Source organism: Bombyx mandarina, chromosome 08 (genome assembly GCF_030267445.1).
Source record: "Bombyx mandarina strain Sakado chromosome 08, ASM3026744v2".
In the NCBI taxonomy this organism is placed as follows: Eukaryota; Metazoa; Arthropoda; class Insecta; order Lepidoptera; family Bombycidae; genus Bombyx; species Bombyx mandarina.
This window is the reverse complement of record NC_143215.1, coordinates 2,219,861-2,240,386: the sequence shown is the minus strand read 5'-3', so window position 1 is coordinate 2,240,386 and position 20,526 is coordinate 2,219,861. Positions and strand designations below refer to the sequence as shown.

Sequence of the window (20,526 nt, the reverse complement as noted above, 5' to 3'; positions counted from 1 at the left end):
GATTCACAACAGTCTGCAGCAAAGATCCACAAAGAGGTAACAATAGAAGGAGTCACACATGACTGCTAAAACTGCCAGTCCTAATAAGCTATGTCTGAAAAAGAAGTCTGAATATCTTAGAAACTATATAAAAAAACAATATCTTACGGACTTAGATTGACGACAGTTTGCAGCGAAGATCCACAAAGAGGTAACAATAGAAAGAAATCACACTTGACTGCTAAAATGGCCAGTCTTAATAAGCAATGTTTGAAGAGGAAGTATGATTACCTTACAAACTATACAACATAACAATATCTTACGGAATTAGATTCACAACAGTCTGCAGCGAAGATCCACAAAGAGGTAACAATAGAAAGAAATCACACTTGACTGCTAAAAGGGCCAGTCTTAATAAGCAATGTTTGAAGAGGAAGTATGATTACCTTACAAACTATACAACATAACAATATAAATATATTACGGAAGTAGATTCACAACAGACTGCAGCAAAGATCCACAAAGAGGTAACAATAGAAGGAGTCACACATGACTGCTAAAATTGCCAGTCTTAATAAGCTATGTTTGAAAAAGAAGTCTGAATACCTTAGAAACTATACAACATAACAATATAAATATCTTACGGAAGTAGATTCACAACCGCCTGCAGCGAAGATCTACAAAGAGGTAACAATGGAAGCAATCACACTGGACTGTTAAGGTCGCCAGTCTTAATAAGCAATGTTTGAAAAAGAAGTCTGAATACTTTAGAAACTATATAACATAACAATATAAATATCTTACGGAGGTAGATTCACAACAGTCTGCAGCGAAGATCCGCAAAAAGGTAACAATAGAAGGAGTCACACATGACTGCTAAAACTGCCAGTCCTAATAAGCTATGTTTGAAAAAGAAGTCTGAATATCTTAGAAACTATATAAAAAAACAATATCTTACGGAATTAGATTCACAACAGTCTGCAGCGAAGATCCACAAAGAGGTAACAATAGAAAGAAATCACACTTGACTGCTAAAAGGGCCAGTCTTAATAAGCAATGTTTGAAGAGGAAGTATGATTACCTTACAAACTATACAACATAACAATATAAATATATTACGGAAGTAGATTCACAACAGACTGCAGCAAAGATCCACAAAGAGGTAACAATAGAAGGAGTCACACATGACTGCTAAAATTGCCAGTCTTAATAAGCTATGTTTGAAAAAGAAGTCTGAATACCTTAGAAACTATACAACATAACAATATAAATATCTTACGGAAGTAGATTCACAACCGCCTGCAGCGAAGATCTACAAAGAGGTAACAATGGAAGCAATCACACTGGACTGTTAAGGTCGCCAGTCTTAATAAGCAATGTTTGAAAAAGAAGTCTGAATACTTTAGAAACTATATAACATAACAATATAAATATCTTACGGAGGTAGATTCACAACAGTCTGCAGCGAAGATCCGCAAAAAGGTAACAATAGAAGGAGTCACACATGACTGCTAAAACTGCCAGTCCTAATAAGCTATGTTTGAAAAAGAAGTCTGAATATCTTAGAAACTATATAAAAAAACAATATCTTACGGACTTAGATTCACAACAGTCTGCTGCAAAGATCCACAAAGAGGTAACAATAGAAGGAGTCACACATGACTGCTAAAACTGCCAGTCCTAATAAGCTATGTCTGAAAAAGAAGTCTGAATATCTTAGAAACTATATAAAAAAACAATATCTTACGGACTTAGATTGACGACAGTTTGCAGCGAAGATCCACAAAGAGGTAACAATAGAAAGAAATCACACTTGACTGCTAAAATGGCCAGTCTTAATAAGCAATGTTTGAAGAGGAAGTATGATTACCTTACAAACTATACAACATAACAATATCTTACGGAATTAGATTCACAACAGTCTGCAGCGAAGATCCACAAAGAGGTAACAATAGAAAGAAATCACACTTGACTGCTAAAAGGGCCAGTCTTAATAAGCAATGTTTGAAGAGGAAGTATGATTACCTTACAAACTATACAACATAACAATATAAATATATTACGGAAGTAGATTCACAACAGACTGCAGCAAAGATCCACAAAGAGGTAACAATAGAAGGAGTCACACATGACTGCTAAAATTGCCAGTCTTAATAAGCTATGTTTGAAAAAGAAGTCTGAATACCTTAGAAACTATACAACATAACAATATAAATATCTTACGGAAGTAGATTCACAACAGTCTGCAGCGAAGATCTACAAAGAGGTAACAATGGAAGCAATCACACTGGACTGTTAAGGTCGCCAGTCCTAATAAGCTACGTTTGAAAAAGAAGTCTGAATATCTTACAAAATATAAAACATATAAATATCTTATGGATGTAGATTCACAACAGTCTGCAGCGAAGATCTACAAAGAGGTAACAATGGAAGCAATCACACTGGACTGTTAAGGTCGCCAGTCTTAATAAGCAATTTTTCAAAAAGAAGTCTGAATACCATAGAAACTATATAAAATATCAATATCTTACGGAATTAGATTCACGACAGTCTGCAGCGAAGATCCACAAAGAGGTAACAATAGAAAGAAATCACACTTGACTGCTAAAATGGCCAGTCTTAATAAGCAATGTTTGAAGAGGAAGTATGATTACCTTACAAACTATACAACATAACAATATCTTACGGAATTAGATTCACAACAGTCTGCAGCGAAGATCCACAAAGAGGTAACAATAGAAAGAAATCACACTTGACTGCTAAAATGGCCAGTCTTAATAAGCAATGTTTGAAGAGGAAGTATGATTACCTTACAAACTATACAACATAACAATATAAATATATTACGGAAGTAGATTCACAACAGTCTGCAGCAAAGATCCACAAAGAGGTAACAATAGAAGGAGTCACACATGACTGCTAAAATTGCCAGTCTTAATAAGCTATGTTTGAAAAAGAAGTCTGAATACCTTAGAAACTATACAACATAACAATATAAATATCTTACGGAAGTAGATTCACAACAGTCTGCAGCGAAGATCTACAAAGAGGTAACAATGGAAGCAATCACACTGGACTGTTAAGGTCGCCAGTCCTAATAAGCTACGTTTGAAAAAGAAGTCTGAATATCTTACAAAATATAAAACATATAAATATCTTATGGATGTAGATTCACAACAGTCTGCAGCGAAGATCTACAAAGAGGTAACAATGGAAGCAATCACACTGGACTGTTAAGGTCGCCAGTCTTAATAAGCAATTTTTCAAAAAGAAGTCTGAATACCATAGAAACTATATAAAATATCAATATCTTACGGAATTAGATTCACGACAGTCTGCAGCGAAGATCCACAAAGAGGTAACAATAGAAAGAAATCACACTTGACTGCTAAAATGGCCAGTCTTAATAAGCAATGTTTGAAGAGGAAGTATGATTACCTTACAAACTATACAACATAACAATATAAATATATTACGGAAGTAGATTCACAACAGACTGCAGCAAAGATCCACAAAGAGGTAACAATAGAAGGAGTCACACATGACTGCTAAAATTGCCAGTCTTAATAAGCTATGTTTGAAAAAGAAGTCTGAATACCTTAGAAACTATACAACATAACAATATAAATATCTTACGGAAGTAGATTCACAACAGTCTGCAGCGAAGATCTACAAAGAGGTAACAATGGAAGCAATCACACTGGACTGTTAAGGTCGCCAGTCCTAATAAGCTACGTTTGAAAAAGAAGTCTGAATATCTTACAAAATATAAAACATATAAATATCTTATGGATGTAGATTCACAACAGTCTGCAGCGAAGATCTACAAAGAGGTAACAATGGAAGCAATCACACTGGACTGTTAAGGTCGCCAGTCTTAATAAGCAATTTTTCAAAAAGAAGTCTGAATACCATAGAAACTATATAAAATATCAATATCTTACGGAATTAGATTCACGACAGTCTGCAGCGAAGATCCACAAAGAGGTAACAATAGAAAGAAATCACACTTGACTGCTAAAATGGCCAGTCTTAATAAGCAATGTTTGAAGAGGAAGTATGATTACCTTACAAACTATACAACATAACAATATCTTACGGAATTAGATTCACAACAGTCTGCAGCGAAGATCCACAAAGAGGTAACAATAGAAAGAAATCACACTTGACTGCTAAAATGGCCAGTCTTAATAAGCAATGTTTGAAGAGGAAGTATGATTACCTTACAAACTATACAACATAACAATATAAATATATTACGGAAGTAGATTCACAACAGTCTGCAGCAAAGATCCACAAAGAGGTAACAATAGAAGGAGTCACACATGACTGCTAAAATTGCCAGTCTTAATAAGCTATGTTTGAAAAAGAAGTCTGAATACCTTAGAAACTATACAACATAACAATATAAATATCTTACGGAAGTAGATTCACAACAGTCTGCAGCGAAGATCTACAAAGAGGTAACAATGGAAGCAATCACACTGGACTGTTAAGGTCGCCAGTCCTAATAAGCTACGTTTGAAAAAGAAGTCTGAATATCTTACAAAATATAAAACATATAAATATCTTATGGATGTAGATTCACAACAGTCTGCAGCGAAGATCTACAAAGAGGTAACAATGGAAGCAATCACACTGGACTGTTAAGGTCGCCAGTCTTAATAAGCAATTTTTCAAAAAGAAGTCTGAATACCATAGAAACTATATAAAATATCAATATCTTACGGAATTAGATTCACGACAGTCTGCAGCGAAGATCCACAAAGAGGTAACAATAGAAAGAAATCACACTTGACTGCTAAAATGGCCAGTCTTAATAAGCAATGTTTGAAGAGGAAGTATGATTACCTTACAAACTATACAACATAACAATATAAATATATTACGGAAGTAGATTCACAACAGACTGCAGCAAAGATCCACAAAGAGGTAACAATAGAAGGAGTCACACATGACTGCTAAAATTGCCAGTCTTAATAAGCTATGTTTGAAAAAGAAGTCTGAATACCTTAGAAACTATACAACATAACAATATAAATATCTTACGGAAGTAGATTCACAACAGTCTGCAGCGAAGATCTACAAAGAGGTAACAATGGAAGCAATCACACTGGACTGTTAAGGTCGCCAGTCCTAATAAGCTACGTTTGAAAAAGAAGTCTGAATATCTTACAAAATATAAAACATATAAATATCTTATGGATGTAGATTCACAACAGTCTGCAGCGAAGATCTACAAAGAGGTAACAATGGAAGCAATCACACTGGACTGTTAAGGTCGCCAGTCTTAATAAGCAATTTTTCAAAAAGAAGTCTGATTACCATAGAAACTATATAAAATATCAATATCTTACGGAATTAGATTCACGACAGTCTGCAGCGAAGATCCACAAAGAGGTAACAATAGAAAGAAATCACACTTGACTGCTAAAATGGCCAGTCTTAATAAGCAATGTTTGAAGAGGAAGTATGATTACCTTACAAACTATACAACATAACAATATCTTACGGAATTAGATTCACAACAGTCTGCAGCGAAGATCCACAAAGAGGTAATAAAAGAAAGAAGTCACACTTGACTGCTAAAATGGCCAGTTTTAATAAGCTATGTTTAAAGAGGAAGTCTGAATACCTTAGAAACTATACAATATAACAATATAAATATCTTACGGAAGTAGAGTCACAAAGATGTAACAATAGAAAGAAGTCACACTTGATTGCTAAAATTGCCAGTCTTAATGAGCTATGTTTAAAAAGGAAGTCTGAATACCTTACAAAATATAGAACATATAAATATATTATGGATGTAGATTCACAATAGTCTGCAGCGAAGATCCACTAAGAGGTAGCCATGGAAGCAATCACACTGGACTGTTAAGGCCGCCAGTCTTAATAAGCAATGTTTCAAAAAGAAGTCTGAATACCTTAGAAACTATATAAAAAAACAATATCTTACGGAATTAGATCAACGACAGTCTGCAGCGAAGTTCCAGAAAGAGGTTACAATGGAAAGAAATCACACTTGACTGCTAAAATGACCAGTTTTAATAAGCAATGTTTGAAGAGGAAGTATGATTACCTTACAAACTATACAACATAACAATATCTTACGGAATTAGATTCACAACTGTCTGCAGCGAAGATCCACAAAGAGGTAACAATAGAAAGAAGTCACACTTAACTGCTAAAATGGCCAGTCCTAATAAGCAATGTTTGAAGAGGAAGTATGATTACCTTACAAACTATACAACATAACAATATCTTACGGAATTAGATTCACAACTGTCTGCAGCGAAGATCTGCAAAAAGGTAACAATAGAAGGAGTCACACATGACTGCTAAAATTGCCAGTCCTAATAAGCAATGTTTAAAAAAGAAGTCTGAATACCTTACAAAATATAGATCATATAAATATCTTATGGATGTAGATTCACAATAGTCTGCAGCGAAGATCCACAAAGAGGTAACAAAAGAAAGAAATCACACTTGACTGCTAAAATTGGCAGTCTTATAAGCAATGTTTGAAGAGGAAATCTGAATACCTTAGAAACTATACAACATAACAATATCTTACGGAATTAGATTCACAACAGTCTGCAGCGAAGATCCACAAAGAGGTAACAATAGAAAGAAATCACACTTGACTGCTAAAATGGCCAGTCTTAATAAGCAATGTTTGAAGAGGAAGTATGATTACCTTACAAACTATACAACATAACAATATCTTACGGAATTAGATTCACAACAGTCTGCAGCGAAGATCCACAAAGAGGTAACAATAGAAAGAAATCACACTTGACTGCTAAAATGGCCAGTCTTAATAAGCAATGTTTGAAGAGGAAGTATGATTACCTTACAAACTATACAACATAACAATATAAATATATTACGGAAGTAGATTCACAACAGTCTGCAGCAAAGATCCACAAAGAGGTAACAATAGAAGGAGTCACACATGACTGCTAAAATTGCCAGTCTTAATAAGCTATGTTTGAAAAAGAAGTCTGAATACCTTAGAAACTATACAACATAACAATATAAATATCTTACGGAAGTAGATTCACAACAGTCTGCAGCGAAGATCTACAAAGAGGTAACAATGGAAGCAATCACACTGGACTGTTAAGGTCGCCAGTCCTAATAAGCTACGTTTGAAAAAGAAGTCTGAATATCTTACAAAATATAAAACATATAAATATCTTATGGATGTAGATTCACAACAGTCTGCAGCGAAGATCTACAAAGAGGTAACAATGGAAGCAATCACACTGGACTGTTAAGGTCGCCAGTCTTAATAAGCAATTTTTCAAAAAGAAGTCTGAATACCATAGAAACTATATAAAATATCAATATCTTACGGAATTAGATTCACGACAGTCTGCAGCGAAGATCCACAAAGAGGTAACAATAGAAAGAAATCACACTTGACTGCTAAAATGGCCAGTCTTAATAAGCAATGTTTGAAGAGGAAGTATGATTACCTTACAAACTATACAACATAACAATATAAATATATTACGGAAGTAGATTCACAACAGACTGCAGCAAAGATCCACAAAGAGGTAACAATAGAAGGAGTCACACATGACTGCTAAAATTGCCAGTCTTAATAAGCTATGTTTGAAAAAGAAGTCTGAATACCTTAGAAACTATACAACATAACAATATAAATATCTTACGGAAGTAGATTCACAACAGTCTGCAGCGAAGATCTACAAAGAGGTAACAATGGAAGCAATCACACTGGACTGTTAAGGTCGCCAGTCCTAATAAGCTACGTTTGAAAAAGAAGTCTGAATATCTTACAAAATATAAAACATATAAATATCTTATGGATGTAGATTCACAACAGTCTGCAGCGAAGATCTACAAAGAGGTAACAATGGAAGCAATCACACTGGACTGTTAAGGTCGCCAGTCTTAATAAGCAATTTTTCAAAAAGAAGTCTGAATACCATAGAAACTATATAAAATATCAATATCTTACGGAATTAGATTCACGACAGTCTGCAGCGAAGATCCACAAAGAGGTAACAATAGAAAGAAATCACACTTGACTGCTAAAATGGCCAGTCTTAATAAGCAATGTTTGAAGAGGAAGTATGATTACCTTACAAACTATACAACATAACAATATCTTACGGAATTAGATTCACAACAGTCTGCAGCGAAGATCCACAAAGAGGTAACAATAGAAAGAAATCACACTTGACTGCTAAAATGGCCAGTCTTAATAAGCAATGTTTGAAGAGGAAGTATGATTACCTTACAAACTATACAACATAACAATATAAATATATTACGGAAGTAGATTCACAACAGTCTGCAGCAAAGATCCACAAAGAGGTAACAATAGAAGGAGTCACACATGACTGCTAAAATTGCCAGTCTTAATAAGCTATGTTTGAAAAAGAAGTCTGAATACCTTAGAAACTATACAACATAACAATATAAATATCTTACGGAAGTAGATTCACAACAGTCTGCAGCGAAGATCTACAAAGAGGTAACAATGGAAGCAATCACACTGGACTGTTAAGGTCGCCAGTCCTAATAAGCTACGTTTGAAAAAGAAGTCTGAATATCTTACAAAATATAAAACATATAAATATCTTATGGATGTAGATTCACAACAGTCTGCAGCGAAGATCTACAAAGAGGTAACAATGGAAGCAATCACACTGGACTGTTAAGGTCGCCAGTCTTAATAAGCAATTTTTCAAAAAGAAGTCTGAATACCATAGAAACTATATAAAATATCAATATCTTACGGAATTAGATTCACGACAGTCTGCAGCGAAGATCCACAAAGAGGTAACAATAGAAAGAAATCACACTTGACTGCTAAAATGGCCAGTCTTAATAAGCAATGTTTGAAGAGGAAGTATGATTACCTTACAAACTATACAACATAACAATATAAATATATTACGGAAGTAGATTCACAACAGACTGCAGCAAAGATCCACAAAGAGGTAACAATAGAAGGAGTCACACATGACTGCTAAAATTGCCAGTCTTAATAAGCTATGTTTGAAAAAGAAGTCTGAATACCTTAGAAACTATACAACATAACAATATAAATATCTTACGGAAGTAGATTCACAACAGTCTGCAGCGAAGATCTACAAAGAGGTAACAATGGAAGCAATCACACTGGACTGTTAAGGTCGCCAGTCCTAATAAGCTACGTTTGAAAAAGAAGTCTGAATATCTTACAAAATATAAAACATATAAATATCTTATGGATGTAGATTCACAACAGTCTGCAGCGAAGATCTACAAAGAGGTAACAATGGAAGCAATCACACTGGACTGTTAAGGTCGCCAGTCTTAATAAGCAATTTTTCAAAAAGAAGTCTGATTACCATAGAAACTATATAAAATATCAATATCTTACGGAATTAGATTCACGACAGTCTGCAGCGAAGATCCACAAAGAGGTAACAATAGAAAGAAATCACACTTGACTGCTAAAATGGCCAGTCTTAATAAGCAATGTTTGAAGAGGAAGTATGATTACCTTACAAACTATACAACATAACAATATCTTACGGAATTAGATTCACAACAGTCTGCAGCGAAGATCCACAAAGAGGTAATAAAAGAAAGAAGTCACACTTGACTGCTAAAATGGCCAGTTTTAATAAGCTATGTTTAAAGAGGAAGTCTGAATACCTTAGAAACTATACAATATAACAATATAAATATCTTACGGAAGTAGAGTCACAAAGATGTAACAATAGAAAGAAGTCACACTTGATTGCTAAAATTGCCAGTCTTAATGAGCTATGTTTAAAAAGGAAGTCTGAATACCTTACAAAATATAGAACATATAAATATATTATGGATGTAGATTCACAATAGTCTGCAGCGAAGATCCACTAAGAGGTAGCCATGGAAGCAATCACACTGGACTGTTAAGGCCGCCAGTCTTAATAAGCAATGTTTCAAAAAGAAGTCTGAATACCTTAGAAACTATATAAAAAAACAATATCTTACGGAATTAGATCAACGACAGTCTGCAGCGAAGTTCCAGAAAGAGGTTACAATGGAAAGAAATCACACTTGACTGCTAAAATGACCAGTTTTAATAAGCAATGTTTGAAGAGGAAGTATGATTACCTTACAAACTATACAACATAACAATATCTTACGGAATTAGATTCACAACTGTCTGCAGCGAAGATCCACAAAGAGGTAACAATAGAAAGAAGTCACACTTAACTGCTAAAATGGCCAGTCCTAATAAGCAATGTTTGAAGAGGAAGTATGATTACCTTACAAACTATACAACATAACAATATCTTACGGAATTAGATTCACAACTGTCTGCAGCGAAGATCTGCAAAAAGGTAACAATAGAAGGAGTCACACATGACTGCTAAAATTGCCAGTCCTAATAAGCAATGTTTAAAAAAGAAGTCTGAATACCTTACAAAATATAGATCATATAAATATCTTATGGATGTAGATTCACAATAGTCTGCAGCGAAGATCCACAAAGAGGTAACAAAAGAAAGAAATCACACTTGACTGCTAAAATTGGCAGTCTTATAAGCAATGTTTGAAGAGGAAATCTGAATACCTTAGAAACTATATAACATAACAATATCTTACGGAATTAGATTCACAACTGTCTTCAGCGAAGATCCACAAAAAGGTAACAATAGAAAGAAGTATAGAACATATAAATATCTTACGGAAGTAGATTCACAACAGTCTGCAGCGAAGATCCACAAAGAGGTAACAATGGAAGCAATCACATTTGACTGCTAAAGTAGCAAGTCTTAATAAGAAATGTTTGAAGAGGAAGTCTGAATACTTTAGAAATTATGACGCATTAACCGTATTCGTGTCTTTTAATGCGTAAATTAAATTAAATAAACTTTATTTATTAATATAAATCTTTATTTTATTTTTCTCAATCGTTGTTTTCCAAGAAAATCAGTATTGTCACATTGGTAACTTAAAGATACGGAGATCTTCATCAATTCTCTCCTACTTTGGAGTGTAATATTATTTATGTCTTCTAGACCAAAAAAATATATATAATACGCATGGCACGACAAATTGGGGTCATATCATACAGAAATATAACGATCAAAGATGAATTTATTAATACCATCGTATTGTTACTTAATGATCTCGTGATAAGCATTTGGTAATAGTAATTTCCAATTTCGTTAAAAAAATATCCATTCAAACATCAACAATAAAAAAAAAACATCTAGTACCATTGGTCAATTAGCTAACTCGTCGAATGCGAGAAAGCGTTCGACTTGCAATTTAACAGACACAGCTAACTGAGTTTGCCGCCGGATTTTCGCAGTGAGTCGCGGTTTCGATCCAGTGATACATTCATTTTTGTAAGTAATTGTTTTAGGCTAATTCTTTAGCTCGCTCACCAGTCAGGATAAAGCCCTAATTGCGTCTCGAAGGAACTGATGGATAGGCAAACAAATCAGTGATTGGAGTGCACCGAACATTATCCTATATCTACGAACCGTCTAGTCCCATACACCCAGTGCGCCCCCTACGCGTGGGTACCTCGTGCGATGTTCGGCCCCGGTCCCAAAAAAATTTATGCATAAAGAATAAGATGCCCAGTGTACTTGTGGCGACTTACTTACCGCCACTACTTGGGCAGTCGCCTTACAATTTGACAAAAATCGCTGTCGCTCGTAATTTTAGGCCATCATCCATTTATTGTTATTCAAAACACGTTCGGGGATACTTCGATAATCTTGTGAACTGCGGGCAGCACATATTCATACTCACTGTGCTACCCATCCTTCGTGTCAGTGCCTACCCAATACAGTTACTGAAGCAGCACTACTACTACTGCTTCTACGCACTAAAATCGACCTGTGCGACTATGCCAGTACTTGGACCTAACAGACAGATACTAACATTTCTTAATTCACATTCACGTTGGAATTCCACGATTATTCCTTAATTTTTATGCATTAAAAATCAATTCAGCAAAGAAATTGTTATTTTCAAAATTACGATACAATTGAGATATAAACCATAAGTTTTAAGGTGGGCTGTTTTCCAGCCATGATGTATACCTATATATAATATGGTCTTCGAAAGCTGTATCCGTGAGCGCGTTAACCTGTCTACACTGCTAAAAAGCTTCAGGGTTGTTCTAAATATAAGACGTACCTCATAAAACGGGATTCTTGTGAGGGGTCTCGGCTCCGGGCCCGAAAAAGAAATTCGGCATGGAATAAATAAAACATGAAATGATAGCTCCGAAGTATTTATACATAGTTTGAGTGCAAAATAATATTTTGAATATTTTCCCCACAAAAAAAAAAGCAAAAAAGTGCAAAACAGATTATTTTATTAAAATTAAAAATATTACAAATTTCCCCTAAGCCTTTGTCCGTATCATCTAGAATTTCTATTGAAAAAATGCGTGGAATTACAAAAAAAGCTGCATAGCATTTTTTTTAAATTATTAACTGACAATATTTTTACAACAATTACAATTTTTCAAGGAATAAAATATGACATAAAAACCAATTTAAATAGAACATGATACCGTAGAAGAAGATGGTTCCGACGAGTGTCTCAGAATTTGTAAATTTTAAGGTAAAATATTGATTACATTTTATTGACATTTCTTTTCAATTAAATAACACATTTCTCAGGTAAAGAGATTCCTTAGAAATACGTATATAAACTAAACATTGTTCTTGTCTGCCAAGAATGGATACAGTTTTACGCTTTCAACAACTCATCGGTGCTAACGGAGAAACGCTAAACGGTGGCATCACGTAATTAGCCAACAGAATATTGTCAACTTTAAAGTTGCTGTCGAATTTTACGCAATTCAGTCCCATGGTAATTCCACTTTGCAGTACTGGCGCAACCGGTACAGTCCACTTCTCTTCCCCTGCTTTCAGTTCTGACGTTCCTGTCTCAGAGTCGCACAGCCATCGGCGAACCTATTTGTGAGAATGCACCTTTGTATTTGTATCTGAATTCTAATATGTTAATTTGTACCAAACTATAATATACCAGATATTGTTTTTTTTTTTTTTTTTTTTTTTTCCTACCTAAGCTGATAGCCCTAGTGGCTATTTCAACGTAACCCTAACTTTAGTAGGTGAGCTCACGGGGCTCAAACCTGATGACGTTGCTAACACGAACCCTAGCAAGAGCCGTGCTTCGCAGAATCTACCACCAGATCGGAAACGCGACCCACTGAGAAGATCCGGCGAGAAACTCAGTGGGCTGTGTCTGAGAGTTAATCTGCCAGATATTGTACTAAAATATATATGTATAGGTAAGGAGATATTTCGTAGAGTCAGTTTCATGGGATGATTCCAATTAAACCGCTCTCGGAGGAAATGCTGGTACGAGAATAAATTAAAAACCTTAGAGTCACAGTCCAAATGGTCTCAAGTCCCCACCTATTTTGAAACATGAGGTCGGAGTATGAATTTTATAAAAAAACGTTATGATATTCGATTACAGTCTAAGTCAATTGAATATTTTTACTGGTGATAGAACGTCTTATGAGTCTGTGCGGGTAGATACCAATACCTTGCATATTTCTGCCACGGAACAGTAATATGTTTCGGTTTGAAGGATGGGACAGCCGTTATAATTTACAATTGAGATTTAGACCTCATGTCTCAAGGCGGGAGGCGGCATCCACGTAGTGATGTCTATGGACTTCGGTAACCACTTAACAACAGGTAGGCCCTGAGTTCAATCACTCACACAAAAAAATCAAATTCACTATGACTATATTCACTGTCATTATAACTTACATTGTCGTCTTTTTCATTATACGTTTTTATTCTCTTGTTCTTTATCTTCATATGCTCACGAGCGGCTATTGTTTTTCTCAAAATATTATACACAATTCTGGAAAGACACTGAACTATTATCGACATTTTGATCAATACTATTTCACTAGGTCCGAGCAAGGCAGCAGTCGAAACCGTTGTGATTTTAATTTTAATATTCCCACCCATTTATACAAATCTAAATGGCTCATAACTTAATGGTATTAAAGGAAATACATTTTTCGCCATTAACCCTTTTCGTCGCTACCGTCATTACTTAATTAGTTTCTTTGAAAAAGATATGCTTGTAAGACCCGTGAAAAGATTCCAGGTACCTAGGTAAAAGAATGGTTTTGTTTAAAAGTACCTAAAAAACCTAAAACCGATACAATACGTAATAAAATTGTTACCCTATTTTTTTTGCAGTACGAATAAAAATTCACTATTTTAATCCTATTTTAACAAAGCCTCGTAGCTGGTACTTGTACTAACGAATAACTGACATATCTAAAGAAATTATTTTAAATAAATACTAGGATTTTTTTACGTTTCTTTAGAAGTCAACGTTTTTCAAAGTAGGTATATTAAAAAATATTGTACAAGACCCCACAACCAGATTCACAGATATGACAAAAAGAACAAAATGGTAACTAGCGTGCTATTTGAATCGTATTTAACGGCCGTCTGGTGTAGTGGTAAGTGACATGGTCACTACACAAGGGGGTCGCGGGTTCGAACCCCGCCAAGGGAAGATATTTGTATGATAAATATAAATGTCTTTTCCAGGGTTATGGATGTATATTAAATATATGTATGTGTATAATAAAAATCTTACATTTATATCCGTTATCTGGTACCTGTAACACAAGTTCTTTACGAACTTATCACGGGACCAGTTAACGTGGCGTGATTGTTAGTAAATATTTATTTATATAATATTTGTATGAGAAATATGAATTCACTTAATGGTACTATTCGATTAGCTAAATTTGTTGTTAAATTAATAAAGTCCAGAATCCTTTATCGGAATCTGTTAAATGGGTCTGAGCCCATAGTGATTTACAAAATAGATGTTACAATGTATGTTCATGAAATGATTATTTTGTAAAGCATTAAACATTAAAACAATGTTTGTGAACGTTTGCAATGACAGAACTTTGTTATTATGTGGAAGGCACCGTAAAAACATGTTGTTGTCGACTGACACAGAGTAAATCAATAAAAGCGACTTCAATTGGTAGCGTCTTAACAGTTTTTTTTTTGGTCGTAACAATTTTGGGATCTTGTCTTTCTTCTATTCATTTTAAATCTACGCTTTATTTATGTGTTGCATTGTTGTGGTCACCAAAAACTTAAGAAAATAGTATGTACATATTATTTAAAATTTGCTTCATCTTGTTTTTAAGCTCTTGTCGACGGCGTGGTGATTGTGCGCCTGGCTATTGATAAGTACAATTTTAACGTCCTTTCTTTCTATGCCAATAAAATCTTACCATTCGCATAATTCGTAGAAAGGCCGTCAAAGTGGTGAAGGGAAAGCCGCCTTTTTTCCTAAAAAGTTAAACATTTTGTAAAGATTTTTTTTTTAAAGGAAGTGCGTAAGTGTTTCGGACTCTAGCTAGACCAAATACTGTTACTCTTGATTTGTTAGGTCTCCTTTGGAGGCGTTCGGGTAGCTATTAGTAAATCTCAACCCTCCTGGCTGAGTCCTTGTTCGTCCACCAGCTGTCCTGGTGAAACTGGAAAGGCCTCCGGGTCACCAATAATCATCAATATTGATTGAGTCATCAATATAATCAAATAGTTTTATTTGCCTTTGATTTCCCTTACAGTGCTATTTTCGAGAATATGTATAATAAATAATAAATTAATAAGCCTTTATTGATGTTAGAGTTTAATTTATTTAACTAAACATAAAATGATAATAACAGAGGTAAGAAAACTATAAAATTAACTTATACTAACACATATCTCGGCATTCGGCTTTATCTCCTCTTAACAGCTTGTCTTTCGACAAAGACCTCCTCTAAGGATTTCCATTTGCTTCTGTCCTTTGCTGTACGTAACGGTTACGTACAAAATATGTATATTATGTATAAAATATTATCCTTGAAAGAGACTTTACTGCAAGATTAAAGTAGGAGGAGTATGAGGAATATTGGACGTCGTAGGGACGGGGGCAGATAACCAATGAAGTGAACCGACGATTTGGTTAAAATAGCTGGTAGTGACTGGATGCGAAAGGGAAGAGATAGAAAAGAATGGAGTGAATATGAAGAGACCTACACATTGAGCATTGGGAGACACAGGCTGGAGAGAGAGAGAGAGAGGAGAGAAAGAGAGTATTATTTATTGTATAGCAAAAAATAAATAAACCATGCGATACATTAAATACAAAAAAAGTACAATTAGCGGTCTTATCGCTAAGAACTATCTCTTCCAGACAACCGTCAGGTGGACAAGAATCATTTGGAAACGAATTACGCACGGAAAAGCGATCGTAAGATATTCAGACGAGCACTTTAACTGCTAACAATGTTTTAGGCTGTAACATTATTCAGGTAGATTTACTGCGACCAACGAGTGCCTTTCACTCTTTTATTATTGGTTTGGGAGCACGTTTTGATGGGCTCCGTACACTTGTGACGAGAGTTATGTCAATTTGCATATTTTTAGGTCACGTGCGTGCACTGCGGTCGAGAAAATAAAGGGCGATTCAGGAATCGCGTCACTGTTTTAGGGAATTTGTTTCTTTTTATATGTAGTTAGAGTTCTTTTTTTATTGCTTATATTTATTGCTCACGGCCCATCTGGATTGAATTGATTACCGGGGTCCATAGATATCAACAACGTAAGTGCCACCAAGTCTCCTTAAGATGTGTCAGTTTTATAGTACAACGGTTGCAAACCGAAAGGCATTACTGCTTCACGGCAGAATAGGCAGGGTAGTAGTAGTAGGAGAATAGCATTTAGCATTTAGAATTAGCAGGGTGAAGTTCCTATCCATGGGGACTCACAAGACGCCCTAGATGGTTTGATTTTTATTACACGATGTTATTCCTTCATCATTGAAATCATTCGTGAAAATATGTTAGGTGTGTTCATATTTCATAGATTCATTATTTAAGTCCACGAATACTTCAAAATACACTTTAGAACTGATTTATTGTTCGGTCTTCTAAATCCGAGAATGTTTTTCCCTATTTTTTGCACCCTAAAATAAATGCGAGAGTCTATACGGACAATTAATTTCATCCTAACCCGTCCTTACATGAGTAAACATAAGTCCCTTTCTAAATCAGTCCCTACACGGTCGACAGGCGTCTTTAAGAATTTTATCATCACAATTCTTTATTTTAGCTTTTTTTTTATAAATAAAACAGGCATATTTTTTGTTACGTTGTTTTGATGCAGCCATTTTGCTACTGCTGTGAGCGAATTGTATGCTCCAACCCCAATTATAAGTGCTCATAAGCATTTTTAATTAATGTTTAATTCTTTCGTTATCCCATAATCGGTTGCTCTCAAAATATAATATAATTATCTATATACTAATACGTGAAGAAAAAACTTTGTATCCCTTTTTACGAAAATTGCGCGGACGGACGAGTATGAAATTTCCCATACTTATAGAAAATATTGAGAAGGAGTGCAGAATGTTAATTTTTTTTTTAATTATGCTGAAAAATACCTTAAATCAATAAAAAAAACACTACACACACACTATCATGTATTTGAAGCACACACGCATGCATACTATTTATTTATTGTCAAACTTTTTTTCTTGACGTCTGTGGTCAAATTTCGACTACTGCGGGACCACTAGTTATTAAAAAAAACATGATATTTTATGACTGGAAACTAGTACTCCTGTAATATTCATATTTACTTGTGTTTAATTAGTATTTTTACTACGTTTTTACCGTATTAATTTTTATTTCATTTTAATACCACTTATGTTGTCGCCCCCGATTCCACTGAAAACCAACACTGGTTGTCCACGTGCAGACAACATCAAGGTGCAGTAAAGGACGAGGAAATTTGTAACCTTCGTTGAGTAAAATTTTTCTATTTAATTAAAGAAATAAACAACTATTAAAAGCCAATATATGTGATGAAATGTAACAAGCATTTCTTCGAGTGTTTTGTAAGGGTACTAGCAGAGAAATCGAAATCATGTTACTACGGTAAGAGTACCAACAAAGCTCAATAAACTAGAGTTTGCTCTTGAAAAATAAACAAGTTACACTACAAAAGTACTACAAGCGTCTAAGGTATTTTTGACTTATCTATACTAATATTATAAAGCTGAAGAGTTTGTTTGTTTGTTTAAACGCGCTAATCTCAGGAACTACTGGTCCGATTTGAAAAATTCTTTCAGTGTTAGATAGCCCATTTATTAAGGAAGGCTATAGGTTATAGGTATAACATCACGGTAAGACCAATACAAGTGGAGAACCAATAAAGAATGTTTCAAAATAGGGATTTAAATAGCTCCTTAACGTTCTATAGTTCCAAAATATTTTCACTTTTTACGTAAATGAAGCAGGGGGTAAAATTTAGCATTAGGCCAAAGTAACTATTCCACGCGGACGGAGTCGCGGGCAAAAGCTAGCTCAATACATAAAAAAATGCATTAAAATTCCCCCCACAGTCAAACGTTTATTCTCTTATACTCATTTCAAGCTGCCTTAAATTGAATTTGAAAGGTTGGGCAGACAATTGCGTAACCCTTCGACCCTTGAGAAGCTTTTGTATCATTCCCTTAACATTTACTAGACCTTCAACTTCTGTGTTCACAACCAGTATATTCAGATTCATCAAATTTCTTTTTATTTTTCTTTAACATTGCAGTGATATTACTGTTCCTTGTAACATGTCATTTCTATTCATTGTAACCATGTAAATGTAATGTATAATAGGTATCTGTGTATTTAATTTTATTTAATGTAAAAAGACAATGATGTAGACAATATTAGTTAACACCTCCACACTGTAGATAAATAATTTCCATTTCTTTTATGGAGAGTTACATATCGTCTCATCTGTATAGTTCATTATGCGTAACAGCTCTCTAAAAGATACTTAAAAGCTAGCTATAATAATAATAACATGCAGCAGGCAATTTATCTCTGTACTAATATTATGAAGACATCTTTGTTCTTCTTAAAAAGCGCGTGGTCCAACATTTATATTAGATTACGTTGAAAGCGACGAATACGGCTTATATACATATTATATATATCGGAGAGTGCTCTGGTCAACAGTCTGTGAAAATCTAAAAGCATGTTGGAAAGTCATGAAGGCAAGTAACCCTCTCGTCCCCCATATGTTGACATTGGGATTGCCTCAAAACATAAGTTAGAGCGATATTTGAATCTATACTAATATATAAATCTACAGTGGTTTTCACGGATGTTCTGTTATAACTACTGAACCGTGCATCCGATTGACTTGAAACTTGGTAACCATTTGTAAAAAAATACATGTACTTAATGGATAGGCTAATATTTATATGAATGTTGGACTCCCTACACCAGTTGCGGCGGCGTTAATGTTGAGAATCTTTGTGGGGGTAAGAAATAATAATGTTAATATTAAATGCGAAGCGGACGGGTACAGCTAGTACTTTATAAACACGCTCTGGTACTGCAGCCAAAATTGACAGTTATTAATAAAAATATGTCTCCGTTTGCAAGGAAAGAATCAGAATTTAAATTAGTGTCAAATTTCAAAAGGGTATTTTATTATTTAAATATTTATTTCTATTTCAAAAGCCGCAGTCAAATAGAAAAAGCTTACAGTTAATGTGGCAATAGATATTGTCTGGAGACAGCAACATGAGATAATCTCCAGTTGCCATCGGTAGTCTCGTCGTTAAAATGGCAGGAGTTACTGCGTCGCAGGAGAAATAGTTCAGTCGACTGATCATGATGATAGAATATGACCTACGTGAACGTGAACAAAGGTCGTATTCACAAAAAATATATTGCAATATGATGGTTCTTAGCCCCTTACTGGAACGAAACTGTACTTCAGCGCGTTCATATGTCCCGGAAAATATTGCCTTCTATCAAAAAGAGCAAGTTTTTTTTTGTATTGCGTAGATGGGTGGACGAGCTCACAGCCCACCTGGTGTTAAGTGGTTACTGGAGCCCATAGACATCTACAACGTAAATGCGCCACCCACCTTGAGACGTTCTAAGGTATCAGGTATAGTTACGACGGCTGCCCCACCCGTCAAACCGAAACGCATTACTGCTTCACGGCAGAAATCTCTCGGCACGGATCTCGGCCACGTGCTCAGGAACGATAGATATATGCTGCTGCAGTTGATAATGAAGGGCAAAGTGGACGGAAAGAGACGTGCTGGGCAAAGAAAGAAGTCATAGCTTCGGAATATCCGAGACTGGACCGGTATTCCTCCGTCGAACAGCTGTTTCGGCTGGCTGCTGATAGAGATGAATACAAGAAACTAACGGCCAACCTTCAGGATTAAAGAGGCACTGGAAGGAGAAGAAGAAGAAGCCCCTTACAAGCTTTTAATACGCCAATCATCAGTAATCATAAGGATTTATGTTCGTAAAACGCTTACAATTTATACCCGATACCAAACGCTGCGAAGCGAAAAATTCAACTGGACCCTTTTGCTCAAAATCACCTATTAAAACACGGAGTTTATGCATATGGGACTTCGGTCTTTCGTCGGGACGAGACGGAAAATCGCAAAGAAAAA

The 20,526-nt window shown here is 35.1% G+C and overlaps 1 long non-coding RNA gene across 1 annotated transcript; it reads left to right on the top strand.

Annotated features, from left to right (window-relative positions):
* LOC149502414 (uncharacterized) lies at positions 1-10,889 on the top strand. The gene is made up of 2 exons (XR_016323475.1): positions 1-36; positions 507-10,889. It is a non-coding gene; the product is annotated as an uncharacterized LOC149502414 (long non-coding RNA).
* The last annotated feature ends 9,637 nt before the right edge of the window (positions 10,890-20,526 follow it).